Genomic DNA, 20,975 nt, shown 5'->3' with positions numbered 1-20,975 from the left:
TGAGTGAAACGGGACGTAAAACAAGATACAATCAATCAATCAATCCAAAATATTGCATAATCTCTCATTGACCCAAACCTATTTCAACCAAATTTATTGTTTAGTCTATTTATATTTAAAATAATGCCTCTCAGGTTAGTTGCATAAATTTGGTGAAAACTGAAAAATACATTTTTAAAAATTTGCTTCATTGCACTCAAAGACTAGAAGCTACAGTAAAGTTAAGACTATAACTGAATTTTTTTTTATAATAATAATGAACGTTGTATGTTTCAATTTAAAGATGTGTTCTGGATTTGGCTTATCAGAATGAGATTCTTATTTATTACCAAAATCAGATTTAGTACAATCATATATTAACTAATTCATGATTACTTGTGTACAGTAAAGTCAAAGTTATAATTAAGGACAGATGATACAAACAATTTTTTATAAAAAAAAAATGTTGAAAATAACAACTAAAGTCATGTTAATATAAGTAAATTGAATAAGTTTAACCGCATATAGATTTTTCTTTTTCTTTTAAACAATAATTGGATTTAAAGTGACAGAAATTTGTATAGATTAATAAGGATAGTTGCAAAAAGGTGGACTTTTGAACATCGTAGAAAGTTCACAATTTCTTAATATTTTAGAAATTTAATATTCTAATCATTTAGAACCAAAATAGGTCCAAAAATATATACCTATCCAGGCATTCATTTTTTCGTTTGTATTATCTGTCCTTAAGTATTGCATGATCTATAAAGATTACATCAGAATTCAACTAATCATTTTACAAACATATATAAACAGATAAAGGTATAATAAGAATATAAGATCACACTTATCTCTCATTTATTTGTCCCTATTAACATGATTAATTCCATATCCATATCACTAAGCATCAAGAAAACAAAATTGTTCTCCAAATCTAGAACTTCATCACTGCCCTAATGCTGTTCCCTCCAATAATTAACCAAATTCAAACTTATTTATAACCAACCTCTGCACAGAAAGTCTGACCGTGCTATTATGATTTCCAGCTATTTCCTCCTATACTTAAGGTCAAGATCTAGTAAATGACTTTAGACCGTCTTTTCGGTGCTAGATCCATTATGACGTCATAATCAATTTAAACTTTCCTTTTCTCGTACTTTACAGCTCCAATAGAATTATGTAGAAAATAAAGTATTTTCATAGCATTCAATTTGAAATGATGTGAAAAGTAATCCCGATGCCTATATTCAATTTTACATTATTTTAAAGAAGAGGTTAAGAACATACAAATTACCGTTTTCTGAGAGACTGTAGGCAATCTGAATACATTTCCTTCGTCTGATATGGAAAAAATTCCCATATTCTTGACTGGCTTTCTTAATTTTTCATTGAAAATGACAGTTTACAAGATGGTTTTTCGTCTTGTTTTCTTGCAAATTATACCCCGATACACCTTATTTGACCGCGCTATAGTTATAAAGCATCATAAAAGGAATTTATTTCTCAAGTTTGAGAAATCTGTAGGCTCTTTTCATTTACTAGATCTTGACCTTAATTCAGCCTAGAATTTGATGACCGAAATCTGTTCAGTAAAATTAGGCGGAATCTCTAAGACGGAATATCAGAAAGTTCTGTCTCCTCCTGTATTACGCCTGAAATCTGTGGATTCCAAGCGGAACACGCTTGGTGTCCAGCCAAATTCTGGACGGAATCCGCCTTGAGCAATTAATTGTTCGTATGTAAAGGTAACGTTATATACCCGTGTGAATTTTATCTGTCGAAGTGAAAAAAAATATATTTTTTAAAGATGTTTTTCTTTCATAAATTTTATAGACAATTAGTGTCCTAATTATAATCAGAAATGAAACTTGTTTTGGCAGAATACTTCTTCATATTTTAGAATTAGGTCAATCAGGGCCTGCCCATTCGACGTTGTAACCGTTGTGGTTTTGGGTCTAATTATACGAGTGCCGAATTGCAAGGCTACCGCTAGGGATTTCTATTTTCAGAGCAAATCTGAGCACTGGCGACAGTTAGTGGTGTCCGCAGGAATTGACGAGAAGCCACACTCAAAACGGCCAAGATGACCAACAGCCATCTTATCTTATGTAAGTTGTAAGTTTAAGAGTCTGATGTTGAAACTCTCATTCTGTTAAGCCAGAGTCAGTCCGTTAGATATGGCAAGAAATTGGTACTGCGTTTTTAGGTGATACTTTTGTACCCTAGGGTACATCCTTATGAAATGTATGGACAAAAGGTTACAAAAAGGGTACGCTATATATTCCTACTGAAAATGAAAGTAGATATTCTGTAGTGCTTTTGTAAACTAAATTATAAAAACAAAGCTGAAGCAGAGGGTACACGGGTTACAAAGGGTACACTTGGATACAGTTGGTTACAACACTATTATAAAGGGATACAAGGGTTTAGAAGTCTAGTTTTTTTCTAAGTTAAAAAATCAAACAAGAGAGCTGAAGCACAGGGTACAGGGGTTACAGAGGGTACACTTGGGTACAGATGGTTACAACACCATTATAAAGGGATACAAGGGTTCTGAAGCCAAGATTTTCTAAGTTAAAATATCACACAAGAGAGCTGAAGCACAGGGTACAGGGGTTACAGAGGGTACACTTGGGTACAGATGGTTACAACACTATTATAAAGGGATACAGGGGTTCTGAAGCCAAGATTTTCTAAGTTGAAAAATCAAACAAGAGAGCTGAAGCACAGGGTACAGGGGTTACAAAGGGTACACTTGGGTACAGATGGTTACAACACTATTATAAAGGGATACAAGGGTTTAGAAGTCTAGTTTTTTTCTAAGTTAAAAAATCAAACAAGAGAGCTGAAGCACAGGGTACAGGGGTTACAGAGGGTACACTTGGGTACAGATGGTTACAACACTATTATAAAGGGATACAAGGGTTCTGAAGCCAAGATTTTCTAAGTTAAAATATCACACAAGAGAGCTGAAGCACAGGGTACAGGGGTTACAGAGGGTACACTTGGGTACAGATGGTTACAACACCATTATAAAGGGATACAAAGGCTTAGAAGTCTAGTTTTTTTCTAAGTTAAAAAATCAAACAAGAGAGCTGAAGCACAGGGTACAGGGGTTACAGAGGGTACACTTGGGTACAGCTGGTTACAACACCATTATAAAGGGATACAAGGGCTTAGAAGTCTAGTTTTTTTCTAAGTTGAAAAATCAAACAAGAGAGCTGAAGCACAGGGTACAGGGGTTACAAAGGGTACACTTGGGTACAGATGGTTACAACACTATTATAAAGGGATACAAGGGTTTAGAAGTCTAGTTTTTTTCTAAGTTAAAAAATCAAACAAGAGAGCTGAAGCACAGGGTACAGGGGTTACAGAGGGTACACTTGGGTACAGATGGTTACAACACTATTATAAAGGGATACAAGGGTTCTGAAGCCAAGATTTTCTAAGTTAAAATATCACACAAGAGAGCTGAAGCACAGGGTACAGGGGTTACAGAGGGTACACTTGGGTACAGATGGTTACAACACCATTATAAAGGGATACAAAGGCTTAGAAGTCTAGTTTTTTTCTAAGTTAAAAAATCAAACAAGAGAGCTGAAGCACAGGGTACAGGGGTTACAGAGGGTACACTTGGGTACAGCTGGTTACAACACCATTATAAAGGGATACAAGGGCTTAGAAGTCTAGTTTTTTTCTAAGTTAAAAAATCAAACAAGAGAGCTGAAGCACAGGGTACAGGGGTTACAGAGGGTACACTTGGGTACAGATGGTTACAACACTATTATAAAGGGATACAAGGGTTTAGAAGTCTAGTTTTTTTCTAAGTTAAAAAATCAAACAAGAGAGCTGAAGCACAGGGTACTGGGGTTACAGAGGGTACACTTGGGTACAGATGGTTACAACACTATTATAAAGGGATACAAGGGTTTAGAAGTCTAGTTTTTTTCTAAGTTAAAAAATCAAACAAGTGAGCTGAAGCACAGGGTACAGGGGTTACAAAGTGTACACTTGGGTACAGCTGGTTACAACACTATTATAAAGGGATACAAGGGTTTAGAAGTCTAGTTTTTTTTCTAAGTTAAAAAATCAAACAAGAGAGCTGAAGCACAGGGTACAGGGGTTACAAAGGGTACACTTGGGTACAGCTGGTTACAACACTATTATAAAGGGATACAAGGGTTTAGAAGCCAAGATTTTCTAAGTTAAAATATCACATAAGAGAGCTGAAGCACAGGGTACAGGGGTTACAAAGGGTACACTTGGGTACAGATGGTTACAACACTATTATAAAGGGATACAAGGGTTTAGTTGTCTAGTTTTTTCTAAGTTAAAATATCACACAAGAGAGCTTAAGGACAGGGTACAGGGGTTACAAAGGGTACACTTGGGTACAACAGGTTACAACACTTAAAGAAATGGATTCAAGGACCAAGAGGCCAAAAGTTCTTGATTTAAAATTTCAGGGACAGAGCTAATGCTAAGGGGTACACAGGTTACTCGGGGTACACATGGGTCCGGCAGGATACAAGCCCTAAGAAATGGGTACAAGGTTTTAGATTAGGCTGAACTTCTCTTTAATATTTGTATTTACATCCAGCTAAAAGTTTTGCACAGAATAGGAAATTATAAGGTGATAAAGAAAGACCTTGTCTTTTTCTTCTTTGGATATTAAAGGGTGATCATGAGAGATGGCCACCTTTATCCATAGCCAAAGAAATTATATGATAAAATAATGTAATTAACCCATTTATGGATATTGGGTCCAAACTTCATGGAAACTAATTCTTAAATTTGGTATAAAATTCTATTAAGCAGTATTGAAAGTTACCCGTACCTCAAAATCAAACAATAGGAAAAGACCAAGCATCTGAGACTTTCTCTTCAGTATACTGCATAATATGTCATAAGTTAATCGTGTGTTTTACCTTTGTTAACCTAAAACTTATAGATGAAACCAGTTTTATCAGGACTGATAAGTTTATCCAAATATTTGCAACGGTACTACAAGCTATTTTATGTATAATATTAAAAAAATAATTAGATGCCAATTTATTGTCTATAGGTCTGTATCCTATAGGTAAAATAGTGATTATTCCAATCATGCCTCTGTGTATGTATGTTTGTTGTTGTTGTTTTTTTTTTAACACCCTTCTTGAGAATTTTTCACTTGTATGGAAAAGCCACCACTTGCCAGTGGAGGGCTGCAAATTTATACCTATACTCGGCACTCAGGGCTATTGAGCAGTGAGGGATCTCTTTTGTGCCAATTCCTATTGTGACACAGGACCTCGGTTTATTTGGTCTCATCCTAAGGACAGGTCTCCAATTCCTCAGTGGATTCGAACTCACGACGTAGGGATGGCAGCACCTTACTCCGTGACTCTTTAGAGCAGACGCTCTAACCACTGCGCACACGAGGGCCTCTGTGTGATTGACACACTATCATTTTCATACATATGGATACATTACATGTATATACTAATGGGCCTGATAACAAATATTCCGAGATGTTTCAGAAATTAAAATCTTTAAAAACTCGATCTCCAGAAAATTAAATTAAGCCATCTGAGTACCAGGTGTCTTATTGGCCTTCATTTAGTTAAGTTATAGAAGCCACTTTTAATATATAATTTTACTTTCTATAAAGACTAGATTCCCCTAGCTGCAGAACTGTAGCGTTATGGTTTCCCGTTTATACACTTGTATTAGTCTTTGACCATAACGCTATAGATGGTGCAAAGATGGTGCAATTTACGGTGCAACATATTTTTAATGCAAACTGTATATTTTATCCACCTTCTAACCATTTATAGTTGCATGTCACTACAGACCAATTAACTTTAGTATTTGTTTTGAATTTTTGTCGGATATGGCAGCTAGATTATTCAAAACAAGCGAGTTTATTGGTCTGTAGAGACGATTGTAAAGGGTCAGGAGGTGGATAAAATATATTCAGTCTGGTTAAAAAATTGTCCAGAATTAGGGAGTAAAAGGTAGTTGATTGACAAATGCTGGAAAGTAGAGAAATTCTCCCCAACCATGTGCAGAAAATCTTGCACCATAAATTGCACCATATTATTCATGATTATTTGCATTGTGGGATCTGTAGCATTATGATCAAAAAATAAAATGTAAAACCATGCATATATAATGCTACAGTTCTGCAGCTAAGATTGCCCTCTAGATAACTTAAAGTTTGTGAATATAATCTTTGAAATTGAACCCAGAATTTCTGTCTATTTTATTTAGTTCTTTGTTTAGGTGTAGGATATAAATTTTCATAAAATTGCTTTGTTTTAGATTTCAAGCTGGTCTTGATAATCTCCCCATTATCTTTTACAAGTTTGGGAATTAATTATTGTACATGTATTAAAAAATATCTTAATTTTAAACAACAAAATTAATGTGATGGTTTTAAAACTTCCATAATTTCTAATACTATTTGGGGGGGGGGGGGGGGGTTCATGAAGAAATAAATATTATTATTTAGACTTTAGAGAATCAGAAATTTGATAATTAAACTTTAAAATTCATTTTGTACAACCATGCTCTTGAAGTATAATTCACTCATGCAAAACTTTTGTTTATTAATTTTTGCCATATCTGAGCAGTATATATATGTACATGATCAAAGTCTGTACATGTAATAATTATACCCCCTGCTAAGGAACATGAAGTTTAGGAATTATATTAGAATTGATATCAGCATGTCCGTCAGAGTGTATGTAAACAGATATGATCTGGTCCAGACTAAGTACTACATAGATTTGTCTGAAAATTTATACACTCCTTATTCACGTACTACATGAAGATGTGTACCTAGTATTTCCATGTTGATTGGACAATTTTTCTTCTTTTTACATTTTTTTTTTATTTTTAAAATTAGGTCACTGTAAACTTTAATTAAATTTAATTAAACTTTAATTTTATAAGATGATATGGCCAAATATAGAAAAACCTGTCAGGCTCATAACTGGAAAATTATTTGGCTTATAGAATTATCCTACTTGATTGACAAATGCATCTTTAGTAGAGGGTGTGTTGCACCTTACCTGAAGTCACTGGTGACTTTAATTTATAAATGTAAATGATATGACCAAATTTGTCCAAACCCTTTTTTGGGCTGATCTAGATTAGAGAACTAGAAACAAGAAATTTTTTGTCAGTTGGTGCATAATTTGTAGAGAAATGTGAAAATGTGATCTGGCTAGGTCATTAAAACTTAAAAAGTGATAAAGTGCTTTTTAAAAATGCAAGTTTTAAGAAACGTAGTCATCAAAGTAACCTTATCAAAAATGCTGTATGATCAATAAATATAATTATGTATTATACTATCGATGTCATTTTTTTTATTCCAAGTGAAAGAAAGAATAAAGTAATTTAATAAATACATTTAAACTGACTTCAAGCTATTTATCATAAAACATGTTAATAAGGTTTAAAAAAAAAATATGTACCGTAAATTAGAAATTTAATTAAGACACAACACGTATATTGAGTGGATGGAAGTGGGCCAGGGGTACCCGTTTGTAATGAACAGCTCACGAGCATCTCTTATAAACAGATCGATATATAGACAGATGAAAATATGTCAGCATCTTTGAAATCTTGTTTTCTGTGATATGAATCAGATTGCAGTTAAACCTATATACATGATATAGCAATAAAATTACCTGAATTTATGACAACATTGTCATGATTCTTCTATGAAAAGAAAATAACGGAAAGAAATTGTTAATCCAAAACAAATTGACATTATGATTATATGTATAATCTGTCATGTTACGGTGCCAATTTAAAACTTCTTGCAATTATGATCAGTTTACTGCAATTTTGAATACTCTAGCTGCACATGCAGTCCGCAAACAAAATGATATGTTAAAAGAAAATCAGCGGCCCATCAGTTGTGAGATTGATCTTCATCATGATGACAGTTAAATTCTAAGAATCTTAATATTTTTTACAGTTTGTCATTTTGTTATTACATCTTTTATAGAATCTTTGTTAAAGCAAAAACAAAATTTTTGTAAAAATATAAACAAATATGAATTAGTAAATATAGATTAACATTGATAGAACCTTGTTTAATGTCAGACATTCTTTAATCAAATTAATGTGAACGATAATAGTCATTGAGACCTTTGATAAATAAAGCTATTTACAGGAAATTTAACACTTATACACATACACTCAATTGAAAACAGGAATGCGAGCTGATTTCTTAGATATATATTTGAATATTGATAGAAATACTAGTATTTCCACTTGATAAAAGCTATATTTTACAGATATTTTATAGAAATATTTCCATCAGCTGTTAAAACCTTTAATTTTTATAAATACAGGTAAATATTTTAACATCATTGGGGGGGGGGGGGGGGATGTGCTTTATCAAATGATTGAAAAAATTTTATTTTTAAAATGACTGAGAAGATTTACTACTCATTGAATGAAAAATAAAACTTTTACTGGATAAATTTATATATTAATTAAATTTAAAAAAAATCTTAATATATGTTCTCTTGTTTCCTAAATTAAGGTTGCCATAATGGGGAAATGGGGTTCACATATATCCCAGAATGTTTGGATTGAAAAGAAATTCAGAGTCAAAATGGGAAATTCATACAGAACTATTTTGGATTTTTTTTCTTCAAAAGTTTTATTTCAATAGTTACAAATGAATAACTGGGGGAAAAAATTTAGACCAAAAGCTGATTTAAAATGACTGTCAACCCCATCCCAACATATTTTCCTCATTGTACATTGCAAGGGATTTTAATTTTCACACCTATCCTATGGAGAACATAAGGAGATCTGTATATTTCTTGTATATTCTATGTGAATTGCAAGGTTTTACAGTTTCACACCTGCTCAGGAGAACAATAGGTACAGTGTATACTGAGTGTCCTTACCAACCGATCTTCATCTGAATCAACAGATCTGCATTATACACTGCATTCAACAATATTGTAATTAAGCCCCCTTCCACACACATTATTTTACTCTTTTTGTGTGATTCCATTTATAGTTCTAAATTTTACACTATATTTAGAGTATACATCTTTCCAATTTAATAATGATAATTCAATGAAATCACATTGTTTCAGTTGATATAATCTAGATTTTCCTATTCATTTTGACATGTATATTTAAAAGCAGTATGTCATAATCTTGATCCTTTTGAGTGATTTGGAAAGTAATACATAGAATTTGGTATCATTCTGCAATAAATAGTTTTCTAAATTGTTAATATATAAAGTAAAAAGAAATGGGGATAAATTCTCCCCTTATCTTACCCCAAGGTTACACATGAAAAATTCAGAGATATTTTGATCAATATATATCTTCGATTTAATACCACTGTACATATTTTTTATAAATCTTAGACATTTACCATCTATACCACTTTTTAACACTTTGGACCACAAACCAGATCACCAAACAGTATAGATTATATACTGGTCTGACATCAAAATAATAATACTCATTATTTGTTCAATTCGTTAAATCAAAATTACCAGATAAAATCAGCCAAATTTATATAAACAGCTTTTATCCGTAGAAACAAATCTCTACATAATTTAATGGACAAAGTGATTTATCTGCATGCTTATATAGGTCCAATGGACCGGGTGCAGTTTAGTTCAATGTTTATTTTGATTTCAATATATAACTTACAATGTTTATAATGCACAATGTCACTATTATAATAAATGATTACTTACTTCCTTACTATAATTACATTGTAGTATCTAAACTTATAAGCAGTCTGTGCTATATATGCCATATAAACCATTTTATTAGGTATTGTAAGCTTTAATATATAAGCCTTATAAATCTTTCCTCTATTAATTTTGATGAAGGTTTCCACTTCAGCTCATAATAAAATATGATCTTCATTTAGATGGCATGACTTTCGATATGTTTATTCCTGGGAGTCTTCATCATTAAAATTATCCAAATTAAACACCACTTCCCAATATTTTTAGGATCATGAAGTATAGTTTTGAACTGGAGTAATATTCTTCACAAAAACTCACTATCCTGATTGATGCCTGTGGATTATAATTAAGTTAGTAAAAATGGTCTCTGCAGATTTAGAAATTTATGGGCTAGTGAAAAACTAGCAGGTTTTCACAAATTCCCGAGTAAGGAAAGAAATGAAAGCAATGTGATCCTGTTGTAATAGGTCTATACTCTCTCAGACTCATCTGAGCCAAGAAGGGCTTGTGTGGCATAATGGTTTCAAATTTAATACTTACTTGACAATTTAACACTTAATCACCTCCCTTTAATTGACACAGTGTTAAATTCTAAATTATTTCCCTTTATAATCAATAAACTTTAGACTGCTCAACTCAATCAATCTCCACTGTCTACAACCTATACCTCCTATTATTAACTCAAACTCTCTAAGTTACTCTAAATTTATTAATAAATGAATTAAATCTCTCAGTCAATAAAATTCTCTCTAGGTACCCAGAATCTTCTAACTTAATCTTTACTAATATCCCACATTCCCAGCTTAGCTGGAAATCTTCAACTTAGAAACCCTTGTAAATCTTGAAATCTTGAAATAAGACAAAATACAATTTAATATAATTAAATGAAATGAAACAAGCAATAACAAATCTAAACTCTGTATCAGTCTGTCTGTATATAGTCACTGTCTGTATATATAACCAACTTCTCCCACAATGCTTATGTTGGAAAAGTAAAACTTCAAAGTTTAAATTAATAATTCTCAAAATTTCTCTTAGACCTACTGGATGAAAATTAAAAACCAATAATTTCCTAATAATTAAATTTCCTAATCACTAGTAAAATTCCTGAAAATTCCCAAATCTGAATTCCATTATAAAACAATAGCAAAATTTAGAAATCCTCAGCTAAATGTATAAATTAAAAGATTTTCAAATAATTTAATTTATTTAATTTTCAAATTTATCACCAATTTACTAAAAATTCTAACAAACAGCAAATGTTAGTACATGTAATGTCACTAAAATTGGCCAGAACTTCCACAAATATTCCAGAAGTTCCTAAAATGAGCTGGAAGTATCCCTGGCTCTTCTTCAATAAAATTAGATACATTGTATTTTTAAGTCTGAATTCAAGAAGGCCAAACCTATGCTTACTTCTTACCACAAAAACCCAGAATCTCTAAATAAATGATCATAGCAGAAGAGCAAAAATTCCTTGAATCTCTTCTTTTTTTAAAAAAAATTAAAAACATGATGTACAAGTTGGAAAACATTGGAAATGTCGGAAGATGTTGGAGAATCTCTCATGACATTTCCCGTAAGTAGCAAAGTCCATAGAAAAATCTAATTACAACATACAAAACATTATTCTGATTTTAAACTATCACCAAATGCATTTCTAAATGGAAATAGACTAATCATTGTCCATGAAATAACACAATTAACTCCAAACATCCCTAATCTATCGAACTTTTACAATCGGGCTTGACCTGCGACCAAGTTTGTAAACAATTCAGAATTCTATCAGTTTACAACTGGACAATAAACCCCTGAAAATCAACTGAAAACAAGTTAAACTAGTGCTAATTGTAACGGGAACCGTTACAGATGTTCCCCAAGCGGCTCCCCAATCCCTTATGATGCCCCATTCCCTACAAGCTTCAATAAATTAGACAATACTTTTGTAATATAGATGGACACTTTATTTTTAAGGGTATTTCATTGGAAAACTACTCCGATATAGCCATATGGGTATTAGCCAATCAAATTTCAGCGCATGTGCTTGCACATGTTTTCTACATTTTTCATATTAATTATCTTATAGTGTCTCACAATACATACATTCGTTTTAAATATTAAAGAATTTCATTGAAAAATAAGAGAGCTGTAACCCTTTAAGTATTAGCCAATCAAAATTCAGCATACGCGCATGCATGGCCTTGCATTCAATTTTGATAGTATCATAATGTAGGAGCTCTATGTGCCTATCCATGTAAATTTCATCCTGTTTTGTTGAAAACCAACTTGAAGGGAGTTATAGACATTTAAAGTTTCAATAAATCAGATTGCAGCACACCTGCATGCGCGTGTTTTCAAGAAATTTCCTATATAACATGTTGTAGCACCTTATAATATATACTTATATTCTAAATTTCAAAGTATTTTGTCAAAAAACAAGGAAATCATTGAGATTTTTGTATCAGCCAATCAGAGAAGAGCGCACGTGCATGCGCGTGAGTTCATGCTAATTTGACCATGTTATCTTGTCTAGACTACTAATATATCTTTATATTTTGAGTTTCAAAGCAATTCATCAAGAAATATAAAAGTTACCGCTTCATCAAGTATATCAGTCATTTCACTCATTGCACGCGCGCGCACGTGCATGCATATGCGCGCAAAATGACCTTCGTTCCGAACACCTACACAACATGCCTATTAACCCTAAAAAGGTTTCATGTCAATCGGATGAGTGGTTCTATGAGAACACTCCCGGACAAAAAAGTACCGGAGAAGAAAGTAGAAAAAAAGAATAATAATAATAACTAGACTCTTGTTGCCATGGCAACAAAAAAGTCTTCCGTTCTTCTAAATCTGTAAGAATTTGCTTTTTTTTCTGTGTAAAAAACATACATATCATATTTACTGTGAAAGAAAAAAAAACTGGAAAAAAAGTCCTTTCAGTACTTCAGGTACTTTGATTTTCATTATCAATCTTGTATAATACATTTTGCACCTATAAGAGATAAACGTATATCATTAGCAATTTAATAAAAAAAATTGTTTGCAATCATTTCTAAGACAAACAAACAGACGAACGAACACCGTACTATCATAAACTTCATTGTGTGTATATTTTGGCATAATTGTGTTGGTGTTATAAAAAACTATAATGAATTAAGTTAGTATCACATTAAACGTAAAGTCACTGAGTTTTGTAAAGTTATAATATCAAGATTTGACAGCATACCTATAAGACAGATTATTCAATTACAGTAATTCTTCAGCAATCGATTTGATTGATTGATTGATTATACGTATGTTGTTTAACGTCCCTCTCCAGAATTTTTCACTCGCATGGAGACGCCACCACTCGCCGGTGGAGACTGCAAATTTTTGTCCTATACTTTGGCACTTATCGCAATTGAGCATTGGGGAATCTTTTTTATGCCAGCACCTTCTGCGACAAGGGACCTCGATTTATACGATCTCATCCAAAGGACCGGTCTCCACGTCCCACAATCGAAGTTCATAATACCGAGATATTTTATTTTTTATTTTATTCTACTTTTTCACAAGTTTGTTGCATCAGATTTACTTAAAGATCATACTTCAAGATCATTTCGAACTCAGGCTACTTAATTGCAGTGCATACAGCGTCAAGTGATTTTGATTGACAGGTCAACACAGGTGCACTCCGTGTGATACTTTTTAAGCTGAAAAATATACAGAATGTGACCATGACTATGAAATCAGAAAACATTTAATAAAGAATGGGTGTGACCGATATAGAACTAATTTTTGGTCTATGTAAATGGATAGGAGGATCGGGATTAAGAGGGAATCTCTCTCTCTCCTCTCTGTCTTATCTCTCTCTCTCTCTCTCTCTCTCTCTCTCTCTCTCTCTCTCTCTCTCTCTCTCTCTCTCAGACGTAAATTGAACATTTCATAATGACAAATCTACCATTATAGAATATGAAATTCTGTATACATGTAAATGGTAATTATATTCACATGTTCCAGATTTAAATCTAAACCGAATATATAATTCAAATGCCTAGCTGCACGAACGTCTCCAAATATTAATCAAGACGGGGGGGGGGGGGGGGAGGGGGAGGAGGCTTCAAAGGAATTAGATAGTTTTATGTTTTAGGAATTATAAGGAAAAGTACGGACGTCAGTTGCATGTACATAATTATATATCACTGCATAAAATTGTGTTCATTCAGGTATACTTATCCCACATATCAAGAGACCTGTGCAATTTTTTTTATCATGGTTTTTTTTTTCAAAAGAAACATATAGCGTAGCATTATTTCACACAGAATCGCGTTTTCACATATTTTTTTTAACTCTTTGAGTATTTCACAAAAATCCAAGAATCGTCTTTTCACATCTTTTATAATTTCTTGGGTATATAGAGTATAGATCATGTGTCATAAATAATTTAACTTTTTATCAAATATACATGTAATAACCAAATCTAATCTATAGATTGATTTTCTTTCTTTTAAGTGGCAGATATCAATTTATTTATAAAGGCTTTAAAACAGTACTGTATTACAATTTTCTATCGCTCAATTCCTTTTTGAGTGTATGTAATATTTTTTAATATCGAAAATAAAACTCGGAAATCGGGATAATTTCGCATTCAAATCATAGAGAATAATAAATCGTCTACATTATAGAAGGCTTATAACTATCGTATTCTGAACTTACTATACGAGATAGATAAAATTGCATGCCTGTCCATCACTATAAATGTATATTCAGTGCTTATAATATATTTACTTGAATTAGCTACCTAGCACATATATTAATTTTTTTTAGATATATTCATGTGTAAATCAATTAACTGTCAATACAGACTTACACTGCACTGGCAACTTCAAACTTTACATGCATTGGAAGCGGTAACCAACGTTCTCTTAAATTTTGAAGAGTGAATATAGAACGTCTAAATATTTTGATATGGAGAGTGTATATGTCTCTTCCGTCATCGATACTATTTCCGCCTTTATCTCGAAAGTTCTATTCTCACTTACAAGTCAGAGTTATCTTTCTTTGCCCATTGTCTACACACTAGGTAAATAGGGAAAATGAGGGTACCGAAAATCTACAAAATTGGAATCTGATTTCGAAACAAATTATATATTTAATATTTGTAGAATAACCTCTGTTATACATAATAATATCTTGAAAAAATATTAAAAAACAAAAAAGTTGAAAATTGACCAAACACAAGTTCACTTCCGGTTCGGACAGGAAGTACCGGAAACACACGAAAACAACTTCGAAACAAAGAGAATGTCATGATCTAATACCCCTGTAAATTTCACATCTTTACCTCAAACCGTTTCCGAGAAAAATTCCGGACAAAAGTCCATTTAAAAATTGGAAATTCGGCCGTAACTTCGGACCGGAAGTGAATTTTTCAAAAAACGGAATTTTATATAAACTTCATATATCAGCCTACTATCATGTGAAAAATTGTGAAAATCTATCCAACCATCTCTGAGTAATCGCGCTCACAAAATTTGGGAGGAATAATAATAATAATAATAAAAAGAAACAATACAATCACTATAAGTCTTCCGTTGTGAACGGAAGACTTAATAATAAGATGAGATCTCGTTGCGAGCAACGAGTGGGTTCTTCTGTCCGATTGTTGAGAAGATGAGATAAGAAGTTGACTGAGATTTTCGTTCAAATATAATGATATGAATAAATTGTTAAGACAAACAATTTTGCTTTAATAATGTTTAACAAAATATTGATCATTAAAGGGTTATAGATTAAAGACTTTTGGCCCTTCTTGGCCCCTAATGTGAGAGGTCAGCTTTTTCTTGATATCATCTTAAAGCTCTCATGATTTTGAACACTTTTTGTTCAACAATTATTCAGAAATTCTTTTTTTGTTTTCGGGATATATGCAAAAGAAATATTAAGGGCCAGCCCTTCAAGTCCTAAATGGGGACGTCTAGCAAAAATTGAAAGAGTGCATATTGTTCAGAATATTATTTTGAACGTCTTTTGTTCAATACTGTTTATCAAAATATTCTTCCTTTTCGATATATTGAGCTAAAGATTATGCAATCTGGCCCCCTAAAGACCCCTTATTGCGCAATATATGACATCAACCTCATGAACTATTTCGCTTCAGTAATATATCACAAGAAATTGATCATTAAAGAGTTATTGATTGTATACTTTCGGTCGCTCTCGGCCCCTCATTTAAGGGGTCAGACCCTTTTCCTTGATATCACCTTAAAGCTCTCATGATTTTGAACATTTTTGTTCAACAAGTATTCTGAAATTCTTTTTCACTTCAGAGATGTATGCAAAAGAAATATTTAGGGGCTGGCCCTTCAACTCCTTAATGGGGCGTTTAGCAAAAACGAAAAGGTTACATATTGTTTAAAACCTTATTTTGAACATCTTTTATTCAACACTGCTTATCAAAATATTTCCCAATTTCGGGATATAGAGTGCCACAGATTTGTCATTCTGGCCCCTTGTGGCCCCTAATTATGTAACATATGATGTGAACATTATAATATATAGTTGTAAATTGTTGAGATAAACATGTTTGCTTCAGTAATGAATTACAAAATATTGAGCATTACAGAGTTATTCATCAAAGACTATCGGCCCCTCTCAGCCCCTATTTTGAGGGGCCAGTCCTTTTTTCTTCACATCACTTTAAAGCTCTTATGATTTTGAACATTTTTTGTTCAACAACTATTCAGAAATTCTTTTTCGTTTCCCAGATATTTGCAAAAGAAGCATTTAGGGGCCGGCCCTTTAACTCCTTAATGGGGACGTTAAGCAAAAAATAAAAAGTTGCATATTGTTCAGAACATTACTTTGAACATCTTTTGTTCAGTATTGCATATCAATATATTTCACACTTTTGAGATATATAGCGTCTCAGATTTAGCATTCTGGCCCCTCCTGGCCCCTAATTATGTAACATATGATTTAGATATCATAATATATAGTTGTAAATTGCTGAGATAAACATTTCTGCTTCAGTAATGCATTACAAAATATTGATCGTTAACGAGTTCTTGATTAAAGACTTTCGGTCCCTCTCTGCCCTTATTTTGAGGGGCCAGCCCCTTTTTCTTCATATCACTTTAAAGCTCTTATGATTTTGAACACTTTTTGTTCAACAACTATTCAGAAATTCTTTTTCGTTTCCGAGATATTAGCAAAAGAAGTATTTAGGGGCCGGCCCTTTAACTCCTTAATGGGTACGTTTAGAGAACAATGAAACATTTCATATTGTTTAGAACATTATTTTGAACATCTTTTGTTCAATATTGCTTATCAAAATATTTCCCACTTTTGAAATATAAAGCGTCAAAGATTTTGCATTCTGGCCCCTAATAGCCCCTAATGATGTAACATATGATGTGAATATTATAATATATAGTTGTAAATTGTTGAGATAAACATTTTTGCTTCAGTAATGCATTACAAAATTTTGATCGTTAAAGAGCTATTGACTGAAGACTTTCGGCCCCTCTCGGCCCCTAATGTGATGAGTCAGCCCTTTTTCTTTGATATCATATAAAAGATCTTGTAATTATACACAATTTCTATTCAATATGTTTTTAGAAAATCTCCATAGTTTTAGAGATATGATGAAAAATGTCTCGAAAATTCACTCCTGATTCATGTCCTAAATTTCGAACCCTACCGAGCTTCCATACTAGGTACTTCCGGAAAATTTGAAAACCCAGGTGCAAAACTTCAACATGTCGTCTATAATCGCTGAAAATTTCAGCGCTCTAGCTTTTGCCGTTTTTTAGTTTTTGTGTCGACAAAATGGTTATCTGAAAATCGATCAAAGGGCGATAACTTCCGACCGGAAGTGAATTTTAAGGATTTGAACAAAAAAGGATCATCTTCAGATCAAAAGGCATTACCCCTGAAAATTTCATGAAAATCGATTGAACCGTTTGCGAGATATCTTCTGCACAAAAATTGTAAAGAAAAAGTGGAATAATAATAATAACTAGATGCGATCTCGTTGCGAGCAACGAGTGGGTCTTCCGTCCGATTTTTGATAAGATGAGATACGAATTTGACTGAGATTTTCGTTTATAAATATATAAATAGTGAAAACATACAATTTGCTTCAGTTATGTTTAACAAAATTTTGATCATTATGCCACCAAAAACGCAATATTTGATGAAGATTTTAAAATATTTATAGTAGCAGATCGTGAAGATGAACATTACTGTAAAAAGGTTATAGATGAAAGAATTTTAGCCCTTTTGAGCCCCTAATTCGAGGGGTCCTGATATCACATGAAACGTCTTGTAATTCTGAAGACTTTTTGTTCAACAACTGTTCAGAAGTTTCGTTTCGTTTTCGAGATATGTAGACTTGAAATATTTAGGGGCCGTCCCTTTCAGTCCTTATAGGAACTGTTTAGGAAAAATTCAAAGGATGCACATTGTTCAGATCATCATTCTAAACAACTTTTGTTCAATATTGCTTTTCAAAATGTTCCCCCTTTTCGATATATAAAGCGTCAAAGATTAAGCATTCTAGCTCCTTATGGCCCCTAATTACGTAATATTTGAAGAAAATTTTAGGATATATAGTTGCAAATTGTAAAGATGAACATTTTTGCTTCAATAATTAATATCAAAATATTTAACGTTAAGGAGATATAGATGAGAGACTTTTGGCCCCTCTGAGCCCCTAATTTGAGGGGTCAGCCCCTTTTTCTTGATATCACTTGAAAGGTCTTGTAATTCTGAAGACTTTTTGTTCAGCAACTATTCAAAAGTTTCTTTTCGTTTTCGAGATATGTAGACTTGAAATATTTAGGGGCCGTCCCTTTAAGTCCTTATAGGGGCTGTTTAGGAAAAATTCAAAGGATGCACATTATTCAGATCATCATTCTAAACAACTTTTGTTCAATATTGCTTTTCAAAATGTTCCCCCTTTTCGAGATATAAAGCTTCAAAGATTAAGCATTCTGGCCCCTTGTGGCCCTTATTTATGTAACATATGACGCAAAAATCATAATATATAGTTGTAGTTTGTTAAGATAAATAATTTTGCTTCAGTAATGTATACAAAAATATTGCTTGTTTAAGAGTTATCGATTAAAGACTTTCGGCCCCTATCGGCCCCTAATGTGATGAGTCAGCGCTTTTTTCTTGATATCATTTTACAGATCTTTTTATTCTGCACAAATATTGTTCAATATGTTTTAACAAAATAATTATACTTTAAAAGATATGATACAAAATGTCTCAAAAATTCACTCATGATTCGTGTCCTAAATTTCGACCCCTACCGAGCTTCCATACTAGGCACTTCCGGAAAATATCCAAACCCAGGTGCAAAATGGCAACATGTCCTCTATCATCATTGAAAATTTCAGCGCTCTAGCTTAAGCCGTTTTTGAGTTCCATCGCAGACAAGGAGGTCCTCTAAATTTTGATAAAAGGGCGATAACTTCCGACCGGAAGTTAATATCCCTTAACGGAATTGCCGGTACAAACTTCAGATGTCAACGCATCTACCATGAAAATTTGAATGAAATTGAAAAAGCCATCTCCGAGAAATCGTCTGCACAAAATTTGTAAGAAGAAAAAAGAATAAAAATAATAATAATAAAAGTGAAAAAGAAACCGAAGAATAATAGAAGGGTCTTCCGCTGAAGACGGAAGACCCTAATAATAACTAGATGCGATCTCGTTGCGAGCAACGAGTGGGTCTTCCGTCCGATTTTTGATAAGATGTGATAAGAATTTGACTTAGACTTTCGTTCAAATATAATGATATAAATAAATTGTTAAGACGACCAATTTTGCTTCAGTAATCTATAACAAAATATTGATCATTAAAGATTATAGATTAAAGACTTTCGGCCCGTCTTGGCCCCTACTACACTTTTTGTTCAACAACTATTCAAAAAATTCTTTTTCGTTTCCGAGATATCTGCAAAAGAAATAATAGGGCCGGCCCTTCAACTCCTTAATGGGAACGTTTAGCAAAAATTGAAAGGTAACATATTGTTCAGGACATTATTGTGAACATCTTTTATTCAATATTGCTTATGAAAATATTTCCCACTTTCGAGTTATAAAGCGTCAAACATTTAGCATTCTGGCCCCTAATGTCCCGTTATAACATAACATATGATGCCAACAACATGTTATATAATTAAGGAAAGTGAAGATGATCTATTTTGCCTTAGTAATGTATTACAAAATATTGATCATTTAAGAGTTATTGATGAAAGAGTTTCGGCCCCTATCGGGCCTTATTTTGAGGGGCCAGCCCCTTTTTCTTGATATCACCTTAAAGCTCTTATGATTTTGAACACTTTTTGTTCAACAACTATTCAGAAATTCTTTTTCGTTTCCGAGATGTATGCAAAAGAAATATTTAGGGGCCGGCCCTTCAACTCCTTAATGGAGACATTTAGAAAATATTGAAAGGTTGCATATTGTTCAGAGCATTATTGTTAATATCTTTTATTCAATATTGCTTAGCAAAATATTTCTCACTTTCGAGACATAAAGCGTCAAAGATTTAGTATTTCGGCCCCTCACGACCCCTAATTATGTAACATATGATGTGAATAATATAATATATAGTTGTAGTTTGCTCAGATAAACATTTTTGCTGCAGTAATATTTTATACAAAATATTGATCGTTAAAGAGTTATTGATGAAAGACTTTCGGCCCCTATCGGCCCCGATTTTGAGGGGCCAGCCCCTTTTTCTTGATATCACATTAAAGTTCTTATGATTTTGAACACATTTTGTTTAACAACTATTCAGAATTTTTTTTCGTTCCCGAGATATATGCAAAAGAAATATTTAGGAGCCGGCCCTTCAACTCCTTAATGGGGACGCTTAGCAAATATTGAAAGGTTGCATATTGTTTAGCACATTATTTTGAACATCTTTTTTTCAATATCGCTGATCAAAATATTTCCCATTTTCGAGATATAAAGCGTCAAAGATTTAGCATTCTGGCCCCTTATGGCCCCTAATTATGTAACATATGAGATTTTTATTATAATATATAGTTGTAGATTGTTCAGATAAACATTTTTGGTTTAGTAATGTATATCAAAATATTGATCGTTTAAGAGTTATGGATTTAAGACTTTTGGCCCCTCTTGGCCCCTAATGTGATAAGTCAGCCCTTTTTTCTTGATATCGTAAAAAAGATCTTATTATTCTACACAATTTCTGTTCAATATGTTTTAAGAAAATATTCATAGTTTTGAAGATATGATAAAAAA

The 20,975-nt window shown here is 32.7% G+C and overlaps 2 protein-coding genes across 2 annotated transcripts in view; both read left to right on the top strand.

The window, feature by feature from the left end:
- Window positions 1-20,975, top strand: part of LOC133195821 (actin-related protein 2/3 complex subunit 4) — a 206,564-nt gene that overhangs the window by 104,584 nt on the left and 81,005 nt on the right. The gene's annotated exons all lie outside the window — the stretch shown is intronic.
- LOC133194729 (ankyrin repeat and SOCS box protein 8-like) overlaps window positions 1,995-20,975 on the top strand; it is a 48,665-nt gene continuing 29,684 nt past the window's right edge. The window contains exon 1 of the mRNA XM_061330636.1: window positions 1,995-2,087. The gene's annotated coding sequence lies outside the window, so the exon portion shown is untranslated. The remainder of the gene's footprint in view (window positions 2,088-20,975) is intronic.

The sequence above is a fragment of the Saccostrea echinata genome, unplaced genomic scaffold (genome assembly GCF_033153115.1).
Source record: "Saccostrea echinata isolate AGI-Se365-2 ecotype Australia unplaced genomic scaffold, CSIRO_AGI_Sech_v1 ptg000029l, whole genome shotgun sequence".
NCBI lineage: Eukaryota > Metazoa > Mollusca > Bivalvia > Ostreida > Ostreidae > Saccostrea > Saccostrea echinata.
This window is presented reverse-complemented; position numbering and strand designations above follow the sequence as displayed.